A 13,272-nucleotide genomic window follows, 5' to 3' on the forward strand; every position below is an offset into this window, starting at 1 on the left:
GACTGCTTGTAGCGAGGAATATCATAAGTTGATATTTTAGATGACCTCATTTATTCCTTTGTATGAAAAATAGCAGAGCATCATTTCTTATGATACTATATATATATATATATATATATATATATATATATATATATATATATATGATACTAATATACATTACCGTTCCTCAATTAATATTATGTCACATCAGCAGTATGGCTAGTTGGCATTGGACGAGGTTGCATGATACTAGTTAGGGCATCTCGAACAGTAACCCCTAAAACGGACAAACTATTTATCCGTGGAACCGGTGGGACCATATCATGGACACCGATGCAGGAGCTAGCCATCCAACCACGTCCCCTAAATGTCCTTCTATGCATGTGCATATCGCGGTTGAGGAGAGAGAGGGGAAGTCTGGATGTTCGATGTGGTGGGTTTTGGTTGGCCAGACGGATGTCCAGACTCTCCTAAAGCACACCCCCCCTCGGAATTTTGCTTTGAGTTTGAGAGAGTTTGGATGTCCGGACGCTTTTCCGTATGCTCGGGGGATAGCATTGGATGACAAAAAGTGTCCGGACTCCCCTAAAGGACTTATAGTGGCGATTTGAGGGTCCGCATTGGAGATTTCCTTATGATATGCCTAAGAGGTCTTAACAAAGTGAAATATTTCTCAATTAAACACCTTGGAATTTAATGTGGTTCAAAATCCACTTAAACTGCACTACTGCTTGTTACCTTGATCTTTCCGCATATGGGTGTGTACTTTTTCTCTACCTTATTGTTTGAATTTTGTCTTGAACACCCTCCACCCTCCCACACAATTGACATGTCGTTGTAATGCTAAGGGAGATGGTATTAGTGTTACAAAACCTCAAGTTGACATAGTCAAGTTAGTATGCAGTACACCCCGTCTTGATCGTACACCAAGTAAACGGAATATGCCCGACAATATCATCTTGGGCGGAGAGCATCATAAAAAACCAACTATGGGGCCGAGAGGCATATCGACTGGTGCAGTATAATTTCGCCATGTAGTCGTTGCACTACCCATGATATGCACATAAGAGAGCAAGTATAAGAAGGTACAGTTAGCAGGCTATAAGGATTAAACTATAATATTTATGTTGAATTTCTTTTGAGAGAATATTTGTGTTGAGTTGGATGAGAGAAGAGGAGAGAGGGAGGAATCGGGCTGTAGATTAATAGCCGTTGCAGCACGTACTCCAAGAAATATTGTAAGAGTATAAGGTGGATCATGCATTAATAAAGTAGTACTACTTAGCAATTAGCTACTATATATGTTGGCTATTTGGTTGACTAAATATGACATGACAACTTCACTACATGCATGTCAGGACATGTAGAAATGCATGCTCACCCACATATGCATGGGAACGCATGCATGTACCCTTTCAACTATCACGAGCTCAATTGATTTCCTCATTTTCTATGACCCAGTTTCACTAGTAGAAAATATGGCTTTGGTTCGGCCAGAAAAGAGCATTAATCCCGGTTGCATTACGAACCGGGACTAATGTGAGCATTAGTCCCAGTTCGAGCGGCTAGGGCACCGTACAGGCATTAGTCCCGGTTCAAATGGGACCTTTAGTCCCGGTTGGTGCCACGAACCGGGACTAAAGGGTGCGATGCCCATTAGTACCGGTTCGTGGCACCAACTGGTACTAAAGTTTAGACCTTTAGTCCCGGTTCGAGCCACCAACCGGTACTAATGGGGTTTGAGGCATTAGTACCGGTTCATGGCGCGAACCTGTACTAAAGGTCCCATTTTCAAACTCTACCCCCTTGTGGATCGCCTTTTCAGTTTTGTAAAAAGCAAAAGAAAACGATAAAAACTTCAAAAATTAAAATCCTTCCAGATGTAGTTATGTTACTACATGTACTAGTTAGGAAAATTTAAAAACTTAAATTTGGACATGTTTTGCAAAAAGTATAGGGAAAATGTAAAATGGCTATAACTTTTGCATACGATGTCAGAGAAAAACGTATAATATATCAAAATGTTCAGCACGAAAATCCGCATCCGATTTTGACAGCCTATGGTCAAACTACTTATTCAAGAAGTATTAGTGTTACTAAATAATTATTCAAGAATATTAGTGTTACTAAATAATTATTTCAGTTTTTTTGAATTTTGGTCAAATGTGGTCAAACTGTGGTCAAACAATGGTCAAACTAATATTCAAGAAATATTAGTGTTACTAAATAATTATTTCAGTTTTTTAAATTTTGGTCAAATCTGGTCAAACTATGGTCAAACTACTTATTCAAGAAATATTAGTGTTACTAAATAATTATTGGTTTTTAGAACAATAGTTTCAAACTCAAACAGTGAAATGTGTGACTTCATGCTCAAGCTAAAATCCTGAGGGTTAATAGGATTGACATCTTACTATTGTCAGGAAAACAATAAGTGCAGACTTGGAAATGAGGGAGAATAGAACCCGGAAGTTAAGCGTGCTTAGGCTGGAGTAGTGAGAGGATGGGTGACCGTCCGGAAAGTTAGATGATTTGGAATGATGAGGGGTGATTAGAGATTAGAGGTTGAATTGAGCAGTGATGAGGGGTGATTAGAGATTAGAGGTTAAAATAATTCAGAAATTTGAAAATTCAGAACCGGGACTAAATGGGGAGGCTTTAGTAACGACTCTTTAGTCCCGGTTCCAGAATCGGGACTAAAGGCCCCTATGAACCGGGACTAAAGACCCTTTTTCTACTAGTGTTTGGGCTTGTTGAACTATGCTACGGGGTTCTTATTTTTAGAAGTGTTCTATAAAAATAGCCAGGAAACTAGAGATAAGTAGGTTAAATAAACAAAAAAAGCCAAAAGCCTGTTCGATAAGTTGAATTATCACATTAATTCAGCGCACTGTCGATATGTTTAAACTATTTTTTTACTATGTTCATGCTACATCTATACCATTATTGCATCATTTTGGCACAACTTTATATTTACTTATTGAACTAACATATTAATCCACTCTATAGTGCCAGTTGTGATTTTCTACATCTTTTTAGAATTTGCAGAAATAATATTTTTCTGGGACCAAAAAATCAGGGAAAAATTGTTCGAGAAGTTTCAAGTCAAGACGGGTCAGAGGAGTTGTAGAAGACACCCTAGACCCCCACAAGGCCAGGAGCTGGGATGCCTGGAACCCAGGGAGCTTTGCTTCACTGCCTCTCGGTTCCCGTGCCTAGGGACCTCGGCTCCACCAACACTGCCACTGAGAACCACCTCATGAAGACCGCCCCCGATTAGGACCTCCCTGCCGTCGCGTGGTCTTACCCAACGATGTGCCCTGGTGGCGGCGGAGAGGGGTAAGCGAGAGTGACTGGTAGGGTTTGGTCGCCCTCCTGGACCCTCTTTCTTACGCTTTTGCTTGATCCCTATAATTTTTTTTCTGTGAAAAGATCCAGATAATTATAAAAGTTCACCAGAAATACAAAATCATCTCAAACATAATAAATTTACATCGATATTCCGAGATCAACAAAGGACCACTACAACCGTCAGAATGAGCCGTCGATGTGCTCCTATCGTCGGTCCCCAACCAGAGCCAGCTTGACCTCGTCGATGACCGTAAGAAGTCATCGTGCACGTGTCCCTAAGGACCAACGTTATTGAATAGAATTGCAACACCTAAACCACCGCACGACGAGAACGCCCTACCTCACCGCCCCAAGGAGACGCCAGGAATCTACGCCGGAACTCCATCGACTATATCCAGACGGACGGATTCGAGGAGGATCGGAGCCCGGAAGACAAACTGGAAGAAGAAGCGCCGCTATTCACCCGAGTGCCACGCATGCGAGGACCAAAAACCCTAACATACTACTAATCGAAGCGGAGGTACCGGAATTCCCCTTCCCGTCACCGGCTGCCGGAGCGGTAGGTAAAGTGGAGGTGAATCCACGGGCTCGCCTGCAAAGCCTGGAGGAGAAGAGTTTGCCCTAGCTGCCATGGGATGGGGGAGGAAATGAAGGAAATATGCACGTTCCCCAACAGGAAACACTTTTGGCAACATTTGTTGGAAACATAATTTTTTTTGACGTGTTCGTTCTTCCTCCATGTGCTTGCGCACAGGCCCCAGCGCCAGCCCACCTGCTATGCCTCCTCCCTCCCCCACCAACCCCCGCCGCCGCCGCCGCCGTTCCCCACCCCACACGCCTCCCCGGCCTCCTCTACGCGCTCCACGGCCGAAGGGGGCGTAACACCGGCACCCTTCCTCGCCCCTCCTCCTAGTCCTAGGCCAGCTCCCTCACAGACACTCTCCCTTCCATGGCGGATCGGCACGGCGAGGGCGGCGCGGCCGCCGGGGCACACAGACTTGGACGACCCATCGACAACGCTGCTGCGGCGCGTGCAGGCGCACCTCCCGACCTCGACGCAGGTGGTGGGAATCCTGACCCTGCTCATCGCCGGCGCGGCGCTGCTGGTGCTGGCGGGGCTGACCCTCACGGGTGCAGTGGTGGCGCTCGTCTTCCTCGGTCCGTTGGCTGGCGCTGCTGACCAGCCCGGTGCCGTTCGCGTTCGCGCTCCTCGTGGTGGCCGCCGCGGCGCTCTACTTCGCCACCCTCGCCGCGGCTACCTGGGCGTACCGGCACCTCACGTGGCGGCACGCCGACCGGGTGGACAGCGTCGCGCGTTGGAGGGGGAATTGGAAGATGAGGGGCGCAGCACGAGGCACCCGGCCGCGGCAGGGAGGCCGATCATGGAGACGGGCGGCGAGGACATCCTCGTCCCCCTGCAATCCACGCTCGTCGTCCCCTTCGAGGCCGCCACCGACCGCCTCACTCCCCGGTTCTCGCCTCCCAGGCCTAAGCTGACGGCCTCCGCCCCCATCTCTTCGTCCCGCTCCGTGACGGGTACGACGCTCCTGACCCGCCCCTTTGCCGAACGCCACCACGAGCAGTGCGCGTCTCAATTCCCCAGCCCTCCTCGTCATGAGCAGCAGCGGAAGGAGGAGCACGTCCCCTTGGACCAGGCTGCGGTACCGGAGTCCGTTGGCAGGTGCGCCCCTGGCCTCATTCTCTCTCTCGAACGCTCATCCAGGGCAGCTTGCACATGAGAAGTCCAGGGGACACCGACGCTGGATTGGTTTCATAGTGTGTCTCTGACATGGCACGGGAGTCCATGATGTGTCTAATATATTTGGACTTTTGTCAGGTAGGCGGTGATCAGCTGGACCTGGAGGACTTGTGTTCCAAAGATCAATGGTGCATTCTAGATCTGATGGAGGATGTGGTGAGTGAGATAATTAGTAGTATTCTGTAGAAGGCAGTGTACATAGATTGTAACTGTATTGAGTTTTGTGTTGTCACTGCAGCTCGTTTAGCGGGAGATGAGTCGCGTGATACTGCAGGTCGCGTGGGAGGAGAACAAGCATCAGAGGTGCGTCTCTTTCTCTGATGAGTGCAGTATGGAAACCAGGGTCAAACATTTTTCTCACATGGACAATTGTGGAAAATGTTCAGGTGTTTCTGAAAGATGTCATGGAATTAAGTTTGCAAGTGGGGTTCGATAGACACAGGTGGAAGGCGAAATGGGAGATAAATTCCCGAAGAAGGCTGGATTAAAGCATGAAGAGCTAAATGCTCGAGACGTGCTCACCTTCTGTGATAATATGCTATCATGTACTGGCAGGGAGTTTAGCAAGTAGGTGCTCCACAATTAAAAATTCGGCGGGTAGACTTCATCATGGGACCTGGTATGTGCGCCTGTTGGTGGAAGCTCCAGATCAGGGTAAAGGCGCCTCCTCACATGTTTGTGTTTGTGCTGAACTGTTATTTATAATGCTGTCAAGTCGGGGATCTTGTGCTTCTCGTTGCTAGAAATTGTGTTGAAGCTGCAGATTCGACTGTCGTTGTTACAAATTTAGTCGCGGGTTATAAATTTGGACTGAGATGTTCGTTGGTATGGTTAAGTGATGATTCGAGGGTTATGCTTTACACTCAGTTTGGCATTGGCATGGAATTGTTTCTGTTGTTGATTTCTTGCATGTAGTCACAGTTGTGTAACTTACGGAAGAGTGGTCTCATGCTTATTTTGATGTTGTAGTGAAGTTAGTGACTTTTAGTTAACATCGACCTTATGGTGGTTGGTAGTTCTGTATGGCAAATGCAAGCGCATTTTTCAGGTCTCGCATTTAGATTCTCTTGTTTATCATTATGGCTGCCATCAGTATCAAATGTGCAAGTGGAGCCAATTGTTGTGAACATTGATAAACTTGATCTCATGCTTGTAGAGACGGACGATTCAGAAAATCTTTCCAGCCCTGCCAGGTTGTGATTTTGTACCGTCATATGACCATTCAGTAACTGATGTTGTTTTCTCAACTTCTTTAAAAGCACTGGATATGGATATGCTGATAAGGTTGGTTTCACTGCACTTGATGTTCAGTAATAGGTACTTACACATTCAAAAAAATTATCTGTAAGGCCCGTCACTCAGAGCTGCTTCTGTTAAAATGATGATTATATTGTTAAATCATCCAGATAGTTCATGTTATTCATCATAGCTAATTTAAATCTTTCTAGGCTCTGTTTTCTGCTTCATAGTCTGTTTTTTCCAGTGTGTGCATGTCTGCACCTTTTGTTTTACTAATAATTTTTATAAATTGTATAACAGATTCTTACTATGGATCACATGCAAATTTATTGAAGCAATATACCCTTACAAAATCTGAAGTAATATGCTATATTGGGCTTAGATTGCAGATGGCATGACTGTACAAGTACGCATTGTGGACCTGGTATTGGAAACACTTGGAAAGTCTGAATACTTATTTGCATATTCAGTTTTATTTCTGATGACAAATGGGGCTAAACCTTTTTCTTTTGTCCTGAAATTACCTTTAGGCCTTTTCTGGTGACTTACTTGCATATTCAGTTTTTTCCTATTATTTTTTTAGAGAGTAAAACTGGATGCATCATTAAGGACAGGAATTTTAGTTCCTAATTTCTTTTCAGGTCACCTCCACTAGCAGCTATAACATTTCGTAATTTTGTACTGTACACAAAAAACGAAAAATGGGGTGCTTTGGGCAGCTAAGGCTCTTAAATTTGGTCATAGATGGACTGTAGGAAAAGGAACCAAGATTAGGTTTTGGGAAGACAATTGGTTTGGCGCCTCCCCTTTATCTGTTCAATTTTGGCCTCTATATTCTATTTGTCACCAACAGTGTGTGTCTGTAGCTGATGTTTGGGATGGTCAAAACATCAAACTTACTTTTCGTAGGATCTTTAACCCTGCCATGATGGAAGATCGGTACTGCCTAGAGCAGATCATCTTGGGAATTGCCTATACTGATTGTGAAGATGCTCTCATTTGGCAATATATGAAGCTAAAGGCAAATACACTACTGGTTCCCTCTACAGTATTATTAACTTTAGAGGGGCTAAACTTATCTTTATTCCCTCAGTTTGGTCTATTGTGGTGCCCCCAAGAGTGCAGGTTTTCTTATGGCTTTTATCTCACAATAAACTTATGACAAAAGACAATCTCAGTAAGAGGGGGATTGGAAACCTCCCTGAGTGTGTCTTCTGTTCAGAACAAGAAACTATTACACACCTTTTCTTTGATTGTGTGGTCGCTAAAAACATGTGGCAACACATCTGTAATTTCTTTGTAATTAGTCTGGGAGATGACTTCCTTTCATTTGCCAGATACTAGCCTGCTAGTAAGAATCACGCTGCTATTAATTCTGTCTGTGCATGTGCTTATGGAGTATATGGAAGATTGGAAATTCCCATATCTTCAAAAATGCCATGTGGACTGACATGAATAGTTTGGTGTATGATACAGGTGACTATCAGGCGGTGGATGATCCTTTTCAAAAAACATCATTTGGAGGGGCTGAAAAAAAATCTCCAATATCATAAATCTGCTCATACAAACCCCCTTCAGGCTGGGGGTGGGCTGATCTATGGAGGAGTGACGCAGCTGGGCAATGCTGAGGGGCTGGAGAGGTCAATGCTCAACAAGTTGTCGCTGTTTCCAAAACCTGCAGATGGCAACGAACCTTCCTCTCCTCCCAGAAGAGATTGGAACCTCAAGCATGTGGTGTCCAGCCCAACTACGCTGCCAGATCTTACTGCTTCTCCAACACAATCCCCTCTGAAGAAGAAGAAGGGGGCTGAAACAGTCTGGAAATGAAGATGGACTTCGGCTACGAACCTAACTCCATTGCAATCGTTTCCTAGATTGTCATCTTTCTCGTTGTTAATTTAGCTTTAGTTTTTGCTTTTCAATCTGCTCAGGCTGCGGCCTTATGAGCTGTAATAATCAGTAGAACGTTGCTAGATGTTTTTAGTTTTCCCTTCGGATGCGCTGTAGGTGCTTTTGTTCTCTGTATCTCTAGTTTCGTTCAAGCAATGGAACCAGGGGGGCTTTGGCCCTCCAAATAGTCTAAAAAACGAAAAATGGCAGGTATTCTTGCCAGATTAAAGTTTCACTTGAACTTGTAAAATCATTGTTTTCAGCCACTTGATTGAAATATCATTTATATAGGTTGTAAATTTGAAAGAAGCAAGGGATTTCTCCAGGAGCACAGGATTCATTTATGCTTTCATCGTTTGATACTCTCCTAGTTTATCCGAGCAAATTAATGTCTTGTGCTGTTACCTAATGTACTAGGACATAATCAATGAAGAATAGTATACACAATTTCTGATCTCCCATATTTTTTGTCTAAATTCACAGAAATTGGAATGGCAGTTACTTTCAGTTGATCTTTTACCCAACCCTGACATGTTTGCCGATACATGATTTAACTCTTCAAGCAGTCAAGATAACAAGCGAGATGATGAGGGAGCAAAGCAAATGTTCTTTGGCGGTGAAAAGTTTTTGGCAGGAATATCAGGGGATTCTAATGTGAGTGTCTCTGTCTCGAATATGATTTGTCAACTTTGAGAATTTGTTAATTGATGTTGGAAGTTCGGCATGTCTTGGCTTCCTCGCTTATAAATTTTGTCGAGCATCAGATAACTCTGCAACGAACGGAGCAGAAGAGTCCACTTGTCCTGGAGGTTCAGCTGCATGTTACTGAAGCTCTCTGTCCTGCTTTAAGTGAACCTTGTAATAGTTATTGACCATAAAACTTTAGCTTGTCGCTCAGTTCCTGTTTGTATCAGTCAAACCTGAAACGCATTTTTGGCAGGTTTATGGGCCTTTCTTTGATTCATGACTGGGGTATCTGCGTGCTTAGATAGAGCAGATTTAGATCCAAAGTCTCAACAGGTTTCTTTTTATCATGTAGTTTTTATGATTGCATTCTATGTAGTAGAATTATCAGATATAACACATATGGATATTCTTTGCATTCTTACTCTTTTCCTTCTCCTATTTTGCCAACATGCATAAGCAGCAGGATCTTCCATGGTAAACAGAGTTTCTTTGCATTGAAGATGCTGGTAAGGACTAGCAGCCCAATCAACTTTGAATATGCTATTTATAGACATCTATAGTGACTTGTTTGTTGAAATTTTGTTTGCGTCAACAGAGTTTTAGCCTGACCTTGTAATGCAATCACTGTTCTTCTCACGGGTACATTTTTTTGCTTGTCTATTGAGTACTGTACGCTTCTCTGATTACATAATTATTCAGGCTTTCTTTTCAGAGAATTTTTTTTATTGTAGTCACCTAGTGTTTTTCTCATTATTTTTTAAGGGTAGCATTTCAGACAGGGAGAGTTCAAAAAACATGTCTTGCATAAAGGTTGCCGGGCTGTTTCTGAGGTAAGATACATACCTTGTTTATAGTGACGAAACTACACAAGTCATGAAGTTTATAGTCATTTACTTACTCTCTTAATTTAGATGGAAATCCAGTACAATTTATATCTATGCACTTCTTATGTTACTTTGGCAATGTGAACTTCTGATATAACCGTGATAGAGATTTTATTTGAGCTACGGATATAATACTTCTTTCCATCTTTTTGTCAAAACCTGTTAGGAATACACACCTTTGCTGTGTCTCATGTGTGAATATTATTTCTACGTCGACACATTTTTTCGTCCTCCGTGGACATTGATACAAGTTTTTTTTAATCATTTATAGAAGCTGTTCCACCAGAATCTTTGCCTATGCGAAGGTGATGTGGTATGCTCCTATAATACCACGGTTGAAACGTCTGTTCAGAAACGAAGAGCATGCCAAATTGATGCGATGGCACAGTGAGGACCGTAAGAAAGACAGGAAGTTGAGAGCTCCCGCTGACGGGTCGCAGTGGAGAAAAATTGAGAGAAAGTACTGGGCTGAGTTTGCAGGTGACCCAAGGAACGTATGGTTTGGTTTAAGCGCGGATGGCATTAATCCTTTCGGGGAGCAGAGCAGCAATCACAGCACCTGGCCCGTGACTTTATATATGTATAACCTTCCTCCTTGGATGTGCATGAAGCGGAAGTTCATTATGATGTCAGTTCTCATCCAAGGCCCTAAGCAACCCGGCAACAACATTGATGTGTACCAAAGGCCATTAGTTGAAGAACTTTTACAGCTGTGGAATGGGAACGGTGTACGTACGTGGGATGAGCACAAACAGGAGGAATTTAACCTGCACGCGTTGCTATTTGTAACCATCAACGATTGGCCCGCTCTCAGTAACCTTTCAGGACAGACAAACAAGGGATACCACGCATGCACACACTGTTTAGATGACACTGAAAGTATATACCTGGACAAATGCAGGAAGAACGTGTACCTGGCCCATCGTCGATTTCTTCCGACCAACCATCAATGTCGAAAGAAAGACAAGCATTTCAAAGGCGAGGCAGATCACCGGAAGAAGCCCGCCATGCGTACCGGTGATCACGTACTTGCTATGGTCAATGATTTACACGTAATCTTTGAAAAGGGTCCCGACGGACTAGCTGTTCCGAATGACGCTGAGGGACACGCACCCATGTGGAAGAAGAAATCTATATTTTGGGACCTACCCTACTGGAAAGACCTAGAGGTCTGCTCTTCAATCGACGTGATGCACGTGACGAAGAACCTTTGCGTGAACCTGCTAGGCTTCTTGGGCGTGTATGGGAAGACAAAAGATACACCTGAGGCACGGGAGGACCTGCAACGTTTGCACGAAAAAGATGACATGCCTCCGAAGCAGTATGAAGGTCCTGCCAGCTATGCTCTTACGAAAGAAGAGAAAGAAATCTTCTTTGAATGCCTGCTCAGTATGAAGGTCCCGACTGGCTTCTCGTCGAATATAAAGGGAATAATATATATGCCAGAGAAAAAGTTCCAGAACCTAAAGTCTCATGACTGCCACGTGATTATGACGCAACTGCTTCCGGTTGCATTGAGGGGGCTTCTACCGAAAAACGTCCGATTAGCCATTATGAAGCTATGTGCATTCCTTAATGCAATCTCTCAGAAGGTGATCGATCCAGAAATCATACCAAGGCTAAGGAGTGCTGTGGCGTAATGTCTTGTCAGTTTCGAGCTGGTGTTCCCACCATCCTTCTTCGATATCATGACGCACGTCCTAGTTCATCTAGTCGACGAGATTGTCATTCTGGGGCCCGTATTTCTACACAATATGTTCCCCTTTGAGAGGTTCATGGGAGTCCTAAAGAAATATGTCCATAACCGCGCTAGGCCAGAAGGAAGCATCTCCATGGGCCATCAAACAGAGGATGTCATTGGGTTTTGTGTTGACTTTATTCCTGGCCTTAAGAAGATAGGTCTCCCTAAATCGCGGTATGAGGGAAGACTGACTGGAAAAGGCACGCTTGGAGGGGATTCAATAATATGTAGGGACGTATATTCTTGGTCTCAAGCACACTACACAGTTCTACAGAACTCTACCTTGGTGACCCCGTATGTCGATGAACACAAGAACAGTCTGCGCTCCAAATACCCGGAGCAGTGCGACGACTGGATTACATGTGAACACATCAGGACTTTCAGCAGTTGGTTGGAAACACGTCTCAGAGGTGACAACACTGTTTGTGATGAGTTGTACTCGTTGTCCAGGGGACCATCTTTGACTATATTAACTTACAAAGGATACGAGATAAATGGGAATACATTTTACACGATCGCCCAAGATCAAAAGAGCACCAACCAAAACAGCGGTGTCCGCTTTGATGCAGCAACCGAGAGGGGAAAGGACACATATTATGGTTACATAGTGGACATATGGGAACTTGACTACGGACATGATTTTAAGGTCCCTTTGTTTAAGTGCAAATGGGTCAATCTGTCAGGAGGCGGGGTACAGGTAGACCCACAGTACGGAATGACAACAGTGGATCTGAAAAATCTTGGGTACACTGACGAACCGTTCGTCCTAGCCAATGATGTGGCACGGGTTATCTATGTGTAGAACATGTCTACCAAACCGAGAAAAATAAAAGATAAGGAAGCGAATACATCATACGATGAGCCAAAGCGCCACATGGTTCTTTCAGAAAAAAGGGACATCGTGGGAGTGGAGGGCAAGACAGACATGTCTGAAGATTATGAAAAGTTTCATGAAATTCCTCCCTTCAAAGTCAAGGCTGACCCAAGCATCCTGATAAACGATGAAGATTATCCATGGTTACGGCGCAATAAGCAAATGACACAAGCGAAGAAAAAGTGAAGACTTTCTCCTGCAACTATTATGATGATACCATGCCAACTTTGTAACAGACGAGTATGATACCATTGTCCGTTTTGTACACGAAGTGCATCCAGTTTTTGCCGTAACCCTCTCAACTTTCTTGCACATGCTATGTGGATGAAATGATGATACCATGCCAACTTTCAACCTTTTTAGAGTTCATTTGAAATGCTTTTCAATTTAAGGGTCTTATAGCTCAAAATAATCAATAAATGCATGAAAAATAACAAATAAAGTCAGAAAGGGCAGAAAGAACCGGTACTAAAGGAATCAACTAAAAAGCTTTTATAAACCTCTAGTATTATTGAAACTAAAATTATATAGAATTTATGCAACTAAAATTATCAAAGTATTTTCTGTTCAAAACATTAAAAGCAAAAAGAATTTTCATAAAATAAATACAAAAAACAAAAAACAAAATAAAATAAATAAGTATAAACAACATAAACTTTTATAAATAAGTAGAAACAAAATAAAATCAATAAGTAGAAACAAAATAAAATAAATAAAATAAACTTTTATAAAATAAATAAGTAGAAACAAAATAAACTAAACTATAATAAAACAAAATAAATAAACCTTAATAAAATAAATAAAATAGCAACAGTAATTATTTTATTGTAAGTAGAAACAAAATAAAAAATAAAGCAACAAAGAA

This window comes from Aegilops tauschii, chromosome 7, assembly GCF_002575655.3.
Source record: "Aegilops tauschii subsp. strangulata cultivar AL8/78 chromosome 7, Aet v6.0, whole genome shotgun sequence".
NCBI lineage: Eukaryota > Viridiplantae > Streptophyta > Magnoliopsida > Poales > Poaceae > Aegilops > Aegilops tauschii.